General features: G+C 36.9%; 1 protein-coding gene across 2 annotated transcripts in view; it reads left to right on the plus strand.

Annotated features, from left to right (window-relative positions):
• LOC143186241 (uncharacterized protein KIAA2013 homolog) overlaps positions 1 to 13371 on the plus strand; it is a 178399-nt gene that overhangs the window by 149244 nt on the left and 15784 nt on the right. The window lies entirely within an intron of this gene.

A 13371-nucleotide genomic window follows, 5' to 3' on the forward strand; every position in this document is an offset into this window, starting at 1 on the left:
ATTATATCTCCAAATTTTTGTACCAGTGTGTCTATAAGGTGAGCGTTGATCTTTTCAGGATTTACTAGTTTATCTATCCCGTTATCTACTTTTGTACTGAACTGTTTCCAGTCAGCTTTATGGTATTTCCACCTCGGCGTATGGATGTATGTATCGTTTGTGTTGTGTACTATATTAATTGTAATTGGGAAATGGTCACTGTCATAGAGTTCTGTCGGGGGTACAAATTGAAAGATCGATTACACTTGTTTTGCCTATAGCTACGTTAAAGAATGTCGGATCGTTATTGTTTAGAAGGATGAGGTCGTTTTCGTCTATTAGTTTTTCAATTTGTTGTCCTCTTTGGTCATTTTTATGGGAGCCCCAAAGAATATTATGGCTGTTGAAGTCGCCTACAATGACGAAAGGCTTTGGGAGTTGGCTCAGCAGTTCGTATAGCTCGTTAGACTGTAGCTGGTAACTATTTGGAATGTATAAATTGCAGACCGTAATCTTCTTATTTGCTAAAAAAGTTGTTACTGCAACTGCTTCTAGATTGGTATTTAAGTTTACTTTAGTTGTATGTATGTACACTACTTTTCGAATAGATAGCTACCCTGCCATTTGCTGATAAGCAGTTTGTCCTATTTTTATATGAGACTTCAAAATTTTTTATTTTAGTATAGTAGAGATCTTTAAAGTTCGTTTCCTGTATACAGATTATGACCGGATCCTGTTCTGTTATGAGTTTTTGGAGATATTCGTAATGAGGCTTAAGACCGTTTATATTCCACTGGATTATTTTGGGGCTCATGGGAAGGTTTAGTTTGTATGGAGGGAGCTATCGTCTTCTTCTGACGATGTAGGATATGGTGATGAAAAGTTTGATACTGAGGTCTTCAATTTTTTTTGTATCCGCGAGAATCTGTTTTTGAGGCTTCTGTCTTGAAGAAGAGGGTACAGTTTTTGCATTTGTGCGATTAGTTCTTCAGTATTTTTTGTGTATTCTTCAGCTACTTCTTTAATGGCTTGTGAACCTTGGACTTTTTCAATGAAGCTTTTGAACTGTAAGTAGTTCAACAGGGCGTCAGGTTTGTCTAGTTCATCTTTTAGGGGGGACAACATTTCCTCAAGCGGTTTTGGTGTAGTAGCAGTGTCCTTGGTCTTCTTAGGCTCTTTTGGGGGATTATTTGGAGCAATTTTGATATTCTTTGCTTCTTGTTGTATTTTGTTAGCATCAATCGAGTTTTCTGAGCTTATCATGGATCTTGTTCTTTTTGCAGCTGTGTTAGCGGTTATTTGGTCTGTAGTTTCCATAGGTTGCAGTGTTTGCGGTTTTTCGATGGTTGTATCCTTCGGTTCCGCCTCGTTTCTAGTGATATTGGGTACAGCTACGCTTCCATTGTTGGTGGGGACTGCCCGAATGTTTTTGTCATTTGTCGGGCAAGTTTTGGCCAAATGACCATCTTGTTTGCACAAGAAGCATTTTAGGTTGTCAGAAGATGGATAGATCCAATGTGTGGTGTCATCGTGATTTATCTTGATGGTTTCTGGAATTTTTAGCACGTCGTCGGGGTGGATAAAGACTTGCCGTCTAAAACTAAGAACGTGAGTGTACCCTTGCTCAGATAGACCAGCTCTTACAAATGAAACTGATGATTCTCTTCTGACATCAAGCTGATCTAGTATTTCCTCGATAACAGTATGGGGAATTGTAGGATAAACGTTGGAAAATATTATACGTTTATGTTTGACCAAGAGGGGGCGGAGTTCTACCGTAGTATTTCCAATGTTTATTTTAGTATATCTGCTCGTTAAATCATCAGCAATGTCTTTGGAAGCTAAGAATATACAGATTCTACTGTTTGATATCCTAAAAGCAAGACGTATGTTACTTGGGTTTGTCAAACTACCAATTGCTTTAACATAATCTTTGAGTTCCAATCCTTCCTTGGTTTCCATGATGACGGCTTGTTCTTTTTTCGGGAACATGTTGTTTTGCGTAACAGCTGCGTAACTTACTTTTTTGGCACTTTCAACATTGAAACTTTGGAGTACTGGAACTTGGGAATGACTTCTGTACTCAGAGGCCATTCTGATTTGTTGCTGCGGGAGCAACTGTTTTGTATTAATTACTCTGTAGGCACAAGGTTTCTGTAATTTTACTGAATTTTACAGTAGCGTATTGTACTTATATCGTATTTACACTGTAGACACTGTAGACACTCGCGTACTCGCGTACTGCTTGTTTACATTCTCACCGGCCGGCAACACGTCCGTTCTTGTCAACGGTCGGGTGAGAACTTGCATATAGTAATCCTCTTTATCTATCAGACATCACAAGTTAAAAGTGAGGAAAGAAAAAAGAAATAGAGTTACTGGCTCCTGATCCGCCATCTTCCACCTTATAAATTTAGAGTTCCTTGAGCTTAAAAGTTCCACAGGGTGTGGTTGTCAAGTGGTTAGGAATTTTAGGCGGAATGTAATCTCCTCGAATGAGGCTTTTGTTATAATTACGGTGGAATTTTACTTACAGGTAAGTTTGTTTGACCATTTAATTATACGTGAATTCTCATTCTCAAGATTATACATGTATTATTATATATATTACATATTGAACATGTATATTCCCACTACGTCCAGTTTATTCTGGTGCTCAAGACCCAAAAAAGCCCGTACTCCGCTGCCGCAGATTCTTTTATCACTACCTCGCCCCTCTACTCCTCTCCTTCCGGCGATGCGTGAAACTCTTGGGATGTGGCACTGGTCATATCGGAAGCGTTATAGGTTTTCTTCTTCCTTTTTTTTTTCTTTTGCTAACAAAAGATATTTAGTGTTGAAATTTCACCGGATTAAGAATTTACCTATAAGTGAAGGAAAGAAAGAGAAAGTTTTCAAATGTTGTATCAGCCGTGTGCTTAACATGCAGTACTACGACTCGGCGGGTCGTGCGTTCGATTTCCATCTTTCGTGTACATTTTTTTTTTATCTTTGTTTTTGGCAAAAGGTTTTACTTCTGCAAAAGTTATCATAATTTTATCATTAATATAATTTTTTAAAATGTGTCTGCCCATTATAAGTTTATGAATATGTCGTTTAAAGTAACACTGAATAAGTTTCGAAATACAATTAAGAATATATAGGATAAAGGAAAATTAGCAGTTTTTAGGATTATATTTATCGAGAAAATAGAGAAAACAGTTTTCCTTTTGTCATCGGGAAAGCAAATTTGATATATATATAGAAGAAAATGTTTTTTTAACACGTTACACGAAACAGGAAATTATAGATGCCGTTGAAATTGGCCACCAAATATTAGAGAACATGAATTGAGTAGCACGCTTGCCCTGTATAAAACTTTCCAAAAAATCTCAACTTACAGGTACAGAAATAGCGAAGTCGAATTTTCTGCGAAAAATAAAGATAAAAAAAGGTATATGTTCACGGAAGATGGGAATCGAACCTACGACCCGCGGAGTCGTACTACTGTACGTGAAGCACACAGCTAATACAATATTTGAGCATGTTAAATTACTCCTACACATAAACTGAATATTTCGATATCTCAGTTTTTCCTATATTAATTTACATATGTGAGGGCTCATTTGACGCGCGCGATGATACTTAACAATGTGACAATCGTTAAAATCTATTACACACTGCGCCAAAAGAATAGATCGCTATTAAAGTTTTTGGACGTTTTGATCACAGAAAAGATACACTACTAACGTCACGCGCCACTCAACTACTTGGCGCGAAATGTTGTCGCGTCTCATGATAATAACCGCTGATGAAAAATCCCTAGTATTTTACATGTTTTTAATGCACACTCGTGCTTATAATCTGATCACAACTACGCCTAAAAAGCGTGCGTTCAGCTCGTAGTTTTTCTCTTATTAGTCGAGGGACTCTACGTCCTTTTGTCAAGGTCATTTTTTTTAAAGTTTGGAAGTTTATCAATGCTTGTTTACATATAAGTGCATATCTTTTTGCATCGCATAGTTGACGTTAAAATACATTTTGAAGTGGACATGACATGACCTTGAAATGACCTTCGTTTCCAAAAATTAAAATAAAACGTTAAATTATTGTCTATCAGCATCACCTGCTTTAGAGACGCATGTGATGAGCGGGAGTTCGCGAATGTAAGTAAACGTATTTGCTATCGTAATACAAACAGTACTCAACCACCGTATTCGTTATTTGTGAATCCATTTAAAATATTAATGTTTCATTGCAATTTTCTAATTAACGTGTTATGGAGGATACTGTACAAATGGGGCAATTACTTTTGATTTTAATACATTTTTCATGCCAAATAGATTAATGTTTTCTGGCAGTTTTAAAATTACCGAAATTTAGAACACACTTATAATTTGGACAATTACTTTTGATTTCAGTACTTTTTTTTATTAAAATGTTAATAAACAGTTTTTCAGGCGTTTTTTAATTGTATTTTTTTGAAGTTGAATACTTTTTGGATTTCATTTTTATAGATTAATTGTTAGTATCGTTAAAAGAGATCTAACATCGATCCTAATTAGGTGGGAGATGAGTTATGACCCACTAAAACGAACGTACACGAATAATTCTTTTTGTCTGGCAAGGACAGACGTTTATTGAATTAAAATTCGAAAGTTCCAAGGGGGTTGTAGGGATTTCCCGTTCATCTGTTCCTCTTGGTTGGTACGGTCTCTTATGCTCAGCGTCGTTGACGTCTAGAATAGAAAATCGGTGAATCTGCACCGATCAACGCATGAATAACTCGTGCTATTTTCGTGTCATCTGGTCCCAAGCTATGAACAGTTGTGCCTATTAGGAGGAGATCGCAATACCTCGCTGCTTAGCACAAAGTAGAGTAATAGACTATATTGCCGACAGTTCTCAGCGAAGAATTTGTCCGCTGGCAAGCGTACAGAAATAAGGTGGCCTCTTCTGTGCACCGAATGTCCTGTCTGGTGAATTGCCTCGAATGAAGCGCAGCGAAAGCTGTGTTTCGTGAGCAGAAAGAACCACAGTTACCAGCGAAGCTAGTCCCGGTGGCTGATAGCAGCAACCTACCTGTTTCTTTCTGAGTACTGGATCCTGGGTTCGATACTCGGCATAGAAAATCAATTTTCACTTTTCTTTTTTAAAATATTTAAATAATTGTACATAAAATTATTTCATGACTACTGACATTTTTTTTAATACGAATTTTCATTTATAAATACGTATCTAATAAACATATTTGAACTCTTCTCTATAATTAGTACATATTACGTGTATATGTACATGCATATACATATGTATACATGTATGCGCATGTAGGTTTTAATGGTAATTGGAACTATACATAGATGTTTGAAATTAACAATAAAAAATTTAACCGTGTACAAGTAGTACACGTACCAACATCTTTACAATAGTTAATACAGTTATATTTTTTGAGGTTGCTTGTAAAAATTCAAATATATCAGTTACATATGGATTTATAAATAAGAATATGTATAAAAAGATTATATTTGTGAAATAATGTTACATGTAATTTAAATATTTAGAAAGAAGTTCTTTTCATACTCTGTATCGAACCTAGGACCTGTCATTGTATTACGACGCTTTAATTTCTCGAATGCTCAGCTATTTATCGAGTCATACGAAAAAATTAGTGTACGTAGAAAACACTCTAAATATTCTGCAGTTAAAAGGAATAATATGTATAAGCTTTATAGAAATTAAAACATCAGAGCATCGTAATATCAGTACACGATTCTGTGACTCGAAGAAAAAGGATTTGTATGTAATAACAAGAATAACATTTTCAACAATTCGTTCTGTAATGTAAATGGTAAATGTAAAGCAATAATATTATTAATAAATGTATTATGAATACTTATGATGTTGGCATTGTTTATTTTTCCATACGCATATCAGACAAATCTTTAAATTCAATTTTTTCAGAAACTAAGTACCTTATAAACAAATTGCATTCTTTATTTTTGATTTATTATTACATGTAGGTTTGTCCCTTTTCGGTTGTATCATCCTATATATAAACTTGTTTTAATTTACTTGTTCATTAATTGTGCACTAGACGAACTAAACTTGTCACATTTTTACGATTTTATTCCCAACCTCGCAAAAAACACTGCTAACACGGGAATACACTTTTTATCCTCACATTAGAAGATTATAAGTTGAGAAAGGGCTCATTCAATGCAGAAAGATTCAATCGGGAGTGCTCTGGTCATGATTTTACTCAGAACAATGTCTAAATTAGCTAAAAATGCTTTGATTTCATGACTATAAATTGTTAATTTTTGCTTTACTTTGAACACTCGTATTACTAAAAATCAGCAAAATCTGACTAAATCATGTCCAGAACGTTCTGGATTGAACCTTCCTCTATCGAATGAGCTCTTTCCCAGCTCAAAATCTTCTAATACAAGAACGAAAAGTGTATTCCCGTAAATTTCTGCTTTTGCCTAATTTTGTCAGTAATGTCACTACCCTGATATATTTGATTTTATCTAGGGATTGCAATCCTGCAAAGTGGGATCCCGCAATCTCGCAGGATCCGCATTATTTTTTGCTCTTGCATGTATATTGAATAAGAAATGCGGGATCCCGCAAGGTGTGCAGGATTGTGTGTAAAACTATGCGAATAACGATACGCACGACAAATGTGTGCAACAATTCAAGGCCAGAATCCAATTGAGCACCATATCACGCGCCACGTTTTGGGAACAACGGTAGAAGCTTAACTCATGGCGCGTAATGGACGCGATCCAAGTCTCTACCGTTGTCTTCAAGGCGCGGCGCGTGATAATTGATAATCGCGATCCGTGAGATTCCGTCGGATGGCGGTAAGGAATGGCGAGTGTGATATTATTTTGTTTCATGATTCTGCGCTCCTCACTTTTTTCCTTTGGCGTCTTTATACGTGCGTGTTTCATCCTCTTAGAGTATTTATTTATTTTATTATACTATGTATTATTTCAATAAGTATTACTAATGTAAAAGATATATCATCCATTAAGGAAACAATGTGTGATAGTGAGAAAGGAAACACTAGCAAAAGTCTATGAGACTATTTTGTGAAAAATGATATTTGCGAAAGTGCTAAATGTTTAAAATGTTCTTCTATCGTAAAATGAAGTCAACGATCAAGAAAAGGATTGGCGATACACTTGAAAAGCAAACATTGTATAAATTTGAATTCACAATCGCAGGCTGTCGATAATTCTGAAAACATAATACCAAAGAAAAAGGCCAAAATCATTGACAATTTTTTCATTAAAGAAAATTCCACGGACAAAATGATATCCCGAATGATTGCTAAGAATGGTTTCAGTTTTAATGTTTTTTGCAAATCTATCGATTCAAAAAATTTATTTTTAAAAAATGGTTTTAGATTTCGAACTTCTCTTAAAACAATAAAATCAATAATCAGTACATTTTCTGATTCTGTAAAAACGGATACAATAAATAAATTGAAAAAACTTCAAGAACAGAACCAAAAATTTTCATTAACATTAGATGAATGGACATCTCGGAAGAATAATAGATATTTAAATATTGTTTAGACTAGCGGTTGATCAATAGATCTTTCTGGCTTTGTTGAATTTTGCACATGGTGTGCCGACTAGGGTTTAGTTCGAAGGACCAGAGATACCGATGAATTCTAAGTTGTATCTAATCTTTATTTTGATAAATCTTACTTTATACAGAAATGAGTTTAGGGGGCGGAGAAAATATTTACAAATAGGAACCCTCGCTACTCCTTCGAGGAAGACCTCTTTGGGGTAGGTTATGCCCAAAAACTCCCATCACAGACATGGGAAGGAAGCCTTTGTCGACAGTGCGTGGGGGTAGTGGCTAGGCTCCGTAGGGTGACATCACTCCGGAAAGGCCCAAGGGGTGACGGACCCCGGAAAGGCCCAAGGGGCGACGAACCCCGAGAGTAGCGCGCTAACGGAAGACGCTCGGGTTTGAGGTTTACAATACGTCAATTGCTATTGAGCAGAGACTCGGGACCCCAAAGTGCACGTGTTCGTCAGAATCGTAAAACGATGTCGCGACTTCTAGGGTCCTTAATCCTCAATGCAAATTAACAAATAATTACCAATAAACTAATAGTGTATTTCCTCAAAAATAGCAGGCCCAATTCGACCGTATCGTAAACTCAGTCTACCAGATGTCACACAATTATGATCGTCTTAACACATATAAATGTGCATTATACAGGATGAAACATTAATCGTGGTTTAGTTCGAACCCATGGTTAACGTAACATAGTGTAAACGTCTAAGAAGTTTCAATCTCGACATTAAGAATGACCTTATTGGCATAACGACTGATGGAGTGAGTATGATGGTGAAAGTTGGTAAGCTTGTACCTTGCTATCAACAACTTTGTTATACACACGGCATACAACTTGCCATTATTGATGTTTTACATAAGAAAAGATTGGAGAAAGAATCACCGGAAGACATGCATTTTAATATGACTGGCGATGAAGACGACAACATAGAAGATGAAGAAAGTGGATTATTGGTAACTTCGAGGTTTCCCTTCGTAGAAGTAGCTTCAAACTATTCAGGTTTTATTGCAAAAATGAGAAAAATTGTGAAGATTTTTAAAAAGTCGTTGACAAAAAATGACATTTATTTGCAAAAATATATATGTATGTCGGAGCAAAATCCATTGCGGTTTCTCTTGGCTCAACTCGAGGAGCCGACCCATCGCGACACCGCTTTGGAGTGGGTTCCATTACGAAAGGAATAAAAAAAAACTTAATACGTCGGTGTCCAAATAAACCAACTCAACAAGTCAGACTAATGAACCAAAAATCCGATAATGTCATCAATGAGAGAAACAACAAAACACAGAAAAATACTTAAAACAACCCGACATACAACGTCGCATTCAATATCTGCTACAGCCGACCCGTTCACTTCGGTGTTCGATGTATGACTACCACGCGTGTGATTCGTCCTTCTTCATTTTGAATATCAGCTACCTGGTTCCCTGATATTGACCGGTAACTACACAATGCTGGTTTCAGTAGCGCCGACATGCATATAGAGGAAGAACACAGCAAAATATTAGAATTAATATTAAATTGTAAGACTCGTTGGAGTAGTTTATTGAATATGTTGGAATGCCTTTACAACTTAAGATTGTGCATAAGCAAAGTGTTGATTGACATAGAATCAGAAACATATTTCTCTGGTGAAAAATGGCAAAAATTAAATGACCTAAAAATTTGTCTAGAACCAGTTAAGGTGGGTCTCGAAGTAATATGTAGAAAAGAATCAACTTTGATCATTGCAGAATCAACTTTCCGCTTTATACTGGAAAAATTAGATAAGCAATCTACTTTGCTCAGCCCTAATCGCACTAATGTAAGTGGAATATTGCTTTATTTACAAAATTCAGATAAATTTGAAGAGAATTTAAACAATTTAAGAGATACTACATTTATAATGCCTAAAAAAACTATAATACGGAAAGATATAAAAAGTCTATTAGAAAGGGTTCTCCGTAATACAAGCGGAGATGCTAGTTCAAATTCGATACTCCATCTGCATCCAGCTGCTCCGAGGAAGACCAAGGTATTCAAGAAGACAAATAACAGTGTAATTTGTCCTTACAAGAAGAATTAGAATATAAATTGCTAAAGATCTATTTAAAAGTAATTAAATCAAAGGATTTGTCAGAAGATATTGGGAAAATTTTAAAAAGAGAAGTGAATGTTTTCGAAAGTGATGGTATAAAAAGCAAATATTTACGAATGGCTTACAAACATCTATGAACTATCGCCTCAACAAGTGTAGAAGCTGAACGAGCCTTTTCTGCTACAGGATACATTTGTAATGACTTAAGAAGTAGGTTGGGAGATGAAACGATTGATAGCCTTAGTTTTTTAAGATCATATTTTTAAAATTCTGAAAAGTAAAATTTCGTTTCGCGATTTGAATATTTTATTCCAGCTGTTACGTCCTAACTAGACAGGCGGTCGCCTCGAGCGGCGAAGATCGGCCTTTGGGGTTCTTCCTCTTTTAAAGTGCTAAAGCACACCTTGATTAAACTTTATGTTCTGTGTAGTGGAAGGAGAGAGAGGAAAGTGAGCTGGTAAACTCTGTTTAGGTTGAACAGTTTTATATATATGTCGGAGAAGTAGTTTCGTCGCTCATCTCGTCTGCCATCTCGTCCGTCTCAGGGAAATACACTCGTCAATCATTAGAAGACAACTAACTCTCTCTCTCTCTGCTTCCTCCTTTCTGTCCCCTCGTTAAACTGTATTTACCTGCCCAGAACCCCTGTTCCAAAAGAATTTTAAAACCGCCAACAAACCCTTGAGCCTGTCTTTATGACCTCTCCGACATATATATTTAGGAAGGTTACGAATTACATACCAACTCATCCGGACTGTCAATACAATTTCAGCGTTGCCACCACGTAAGTTATCAGCTCGCAGGTCACTTGTGGTCGCTTCTGAACACGAACTTGGTGGATTCACTCAACGTGGTCTAAGGAGGCGGATTCGGATTTCGCGGAGTATGTTCACGACACCTTTGGCACTTACGCGGTTTTCCTGTTCAATGTTACTGTACGCCCTCGCTGTTACAATGTTACAGCTCTTATGTGGGTGGCAATCAGAGATTCGTTCTGATCTGTCACTTCTCCTACTCGAACTCGAATTTGTACTTGAATCACGACGAAACCTAACTCTCTCAGACGCGCGCTGACGACTGTTGTTTTTATATTATTCCTTTTGGGGCCTTAACATCAAAAAGGAGAACGCTTACATAAGTTTGCCGATTCAGCTCGATAGAGTTAGTCGTAATCGTTCCCACAATTGATTACATATTTCGGAATGCGTCAGCATTTTTTGCTAATTGACACCAAAAAAAGAGGGACCAGGTAAAGGGCGAATGTAACGCACAATTTCTGTGGTGTGGTTATCTGGTTTCCTAATGGCCTTTGCAAACTTGTTCAAACTGCAAAATGTTTCAAAGACCCGCCAACACCATCGCATGTATTTTTGCCATGTGGAGTTGCAAAAAAGTGCCATTCTGCATTAATACCAAAAACTTCGAAATGAAAGCTAAGATTTAAGATATTATATTTATGTTTTCAACAATAAGTGCCATTGACAAAGAATGAGTTACTTATATTTATTGATCGCATTAAACCTTGCAAATGCTCGGAGATAATGTAGAATAATGTTAGGTGAAGCCACCTTGAATGCAAATAACAACACACGTTCACCCGCTGGAATCGTCCAGACTGTCAGCAACGACGCGCCCGCCGCGGCGCGTGATTCCAGTACAAGTTTGAGTCCGAGTAGGAGAAGCGACAGATCAGTAACATTATAACAACAGGGGCGTATAGTAGCGTTGAATCGGAAACCGCGTAAGAGTCAAAGGTATCGTGAGTGCATCGAGTGAATCTGCGAAGTTCGAAATAGGAAAGTGCGTGTGATAACGAAACCGCGTCGAGAAGTGACTAAAAACAACCAGCGAGCCGATAACTTACAAGATGGCAACGTTGAAATTGCCACCTTGTAAAACCACCTTGAAATTGAAAGACACGACGAGTTGGTACGTAATTCGTAACTTTTCTAAATATATAAAATTGTCAAATCTAAACAGAATCTACCAGCTTACTTTCCCCTCTCTCCTTCCACTACACATACGATAAAGTTTAATCAAGGTATGCTTTAGCATTTTAAAAGAGCAAGAACCCTAAAAGTTGATCTCTGCCGCTCAAGATGATCGCCCGTCTAGTTAGGATGTAACAAAGTAGTAAATACATATTATCTAATTAAAAAACTATTGTTTTGAACTATTTTTTTGCAATTATTTGAAACAAATGTGGTTGTTTGTAGAGGGCACGTATTGAAAAATCTAAAAAAATTAAAATATAGATCCATTTGTCTCTTTTATGCACAGTTTTTAAAAATTACGAATGTTTTAAAATTTACTCTATGAAAATTTGTTGAAATATACGGATGCAGCGCGTCGTCGTCGGGTCACATCTTCGCTACTAGTTTGTGTCGATGGACCTTTGAAGGTCCTTTGAAAGAATTTTAATCTCCTGTTGTGAGGCCAACCGAATTAATGCTTTTCCGAGATTTCAATCGTCCTTTCGATATATACATCAAGTCCGGCACGAATGTGTTAAGAACCAACTATAGGAGTTATAATTACATTTAATCACTGTTAATTCAGTTCACAAGCACAATTCATTTCTTTCTTTATTTAATGTTGTGTTTGAATTTCACTTAATTTGTTTGATATTGCGTATGAACTCGTTTATTTAAGCTCTCTTTAATCTAGTACATTAGTTATAAAAGGATTTGTTAAGACGATCATAGTTATGTGATATCTGGTAGACCAGGTTTACGATGCGGACGAGTTGGACCTGCTATTTTTGAAAAGGTGTAATATTAGTTTATTTGTAATTCTTAATTAATTTGCCTTGAAGATAAAGGACCTTAGCAGTCGTTTCATCATTTTATGATTCTGACGAGCACGTGCGCTTTGGTGTCCAGAGTCCCTACTCAATAGCAATTGACATATCGTAAACCTCAAACCCGAACGAGTTTCGTTACTTCGCTACCCTTGGCGTCCTTCGCCCCTTGGGCCTTTCAAGAATGATGTCACCCCACGGAACTTAGCCACCGCATCCCACACGCTTTTCGCGCTTGAATTACCCCCACGCGCTGTTGACAACGGCTTCCCTACTATGTCTGTTGTGAGAGTCAGGCATAACCTACCCCAAAGGGGTCTTCCTTGAAGGAGCAACGAGGGCTCCTATTTGTTAATACTTCCTCCGCCTTCTAAGTGCATTTTTATATAAAGCAAAGTTTATCAAAATAAAGTTCAGATACAACTTAGACTTCATGGGTATCTCTGGTCCTTCAAACTAAATCTTACAATTAGTCGGCATACCACATGCAAAACACAACAAAGTCAGGACGATCTATTGATCAACCGCTGGTCTAAACAGGATCCAAGACGTAAATTTTAGTTTTTTATCGTATTATCTTCGGTTTGAAAAGAAGCCGCTTTCCTCTTGAAGCCTGTATCAAGCCTGTATAAAGCCTGTATCAAGTCTGTATCCAGCCTGTATCAAGCCTGTATCAAGTCTGTATCCAGCCTTTATCAAACCTGTATCAAGCCCGTATCAAGCCTGTATCCAGCCTGTATCATAGCTTAGTGCAGTAGGACATTACAGAAGTTGAGAATCCTCATTTGAACAATGTCATCTTAAACTTTTTTTGTGTACTGTTGAACACCATGTCCTTTATCCAAGACGTCAAACGTTAATTACTTATTTGCATCTGAAATAGTGATTGAAAATAATAGAAATCGATCGTCTAATTTCAGTGTGACAGATTTA

The sequence above is a fragment of the Calliopsis andreniformis genome, chromosome 1, assembly GCF_051401765.1.
Source record: "Calliopsis andreniformis isolate RMS-2024a chromosome 1, iyCalAndr_principal, whole genome shotgun sequence".
NCBI classification, from domain to species: domain Eukaryota; kingdom Metazoa; phylum Arthropoda; class Insecta; order Hymenoptera; family Andrenidae; genus Calliopsis; species Calliopsis andreniformis.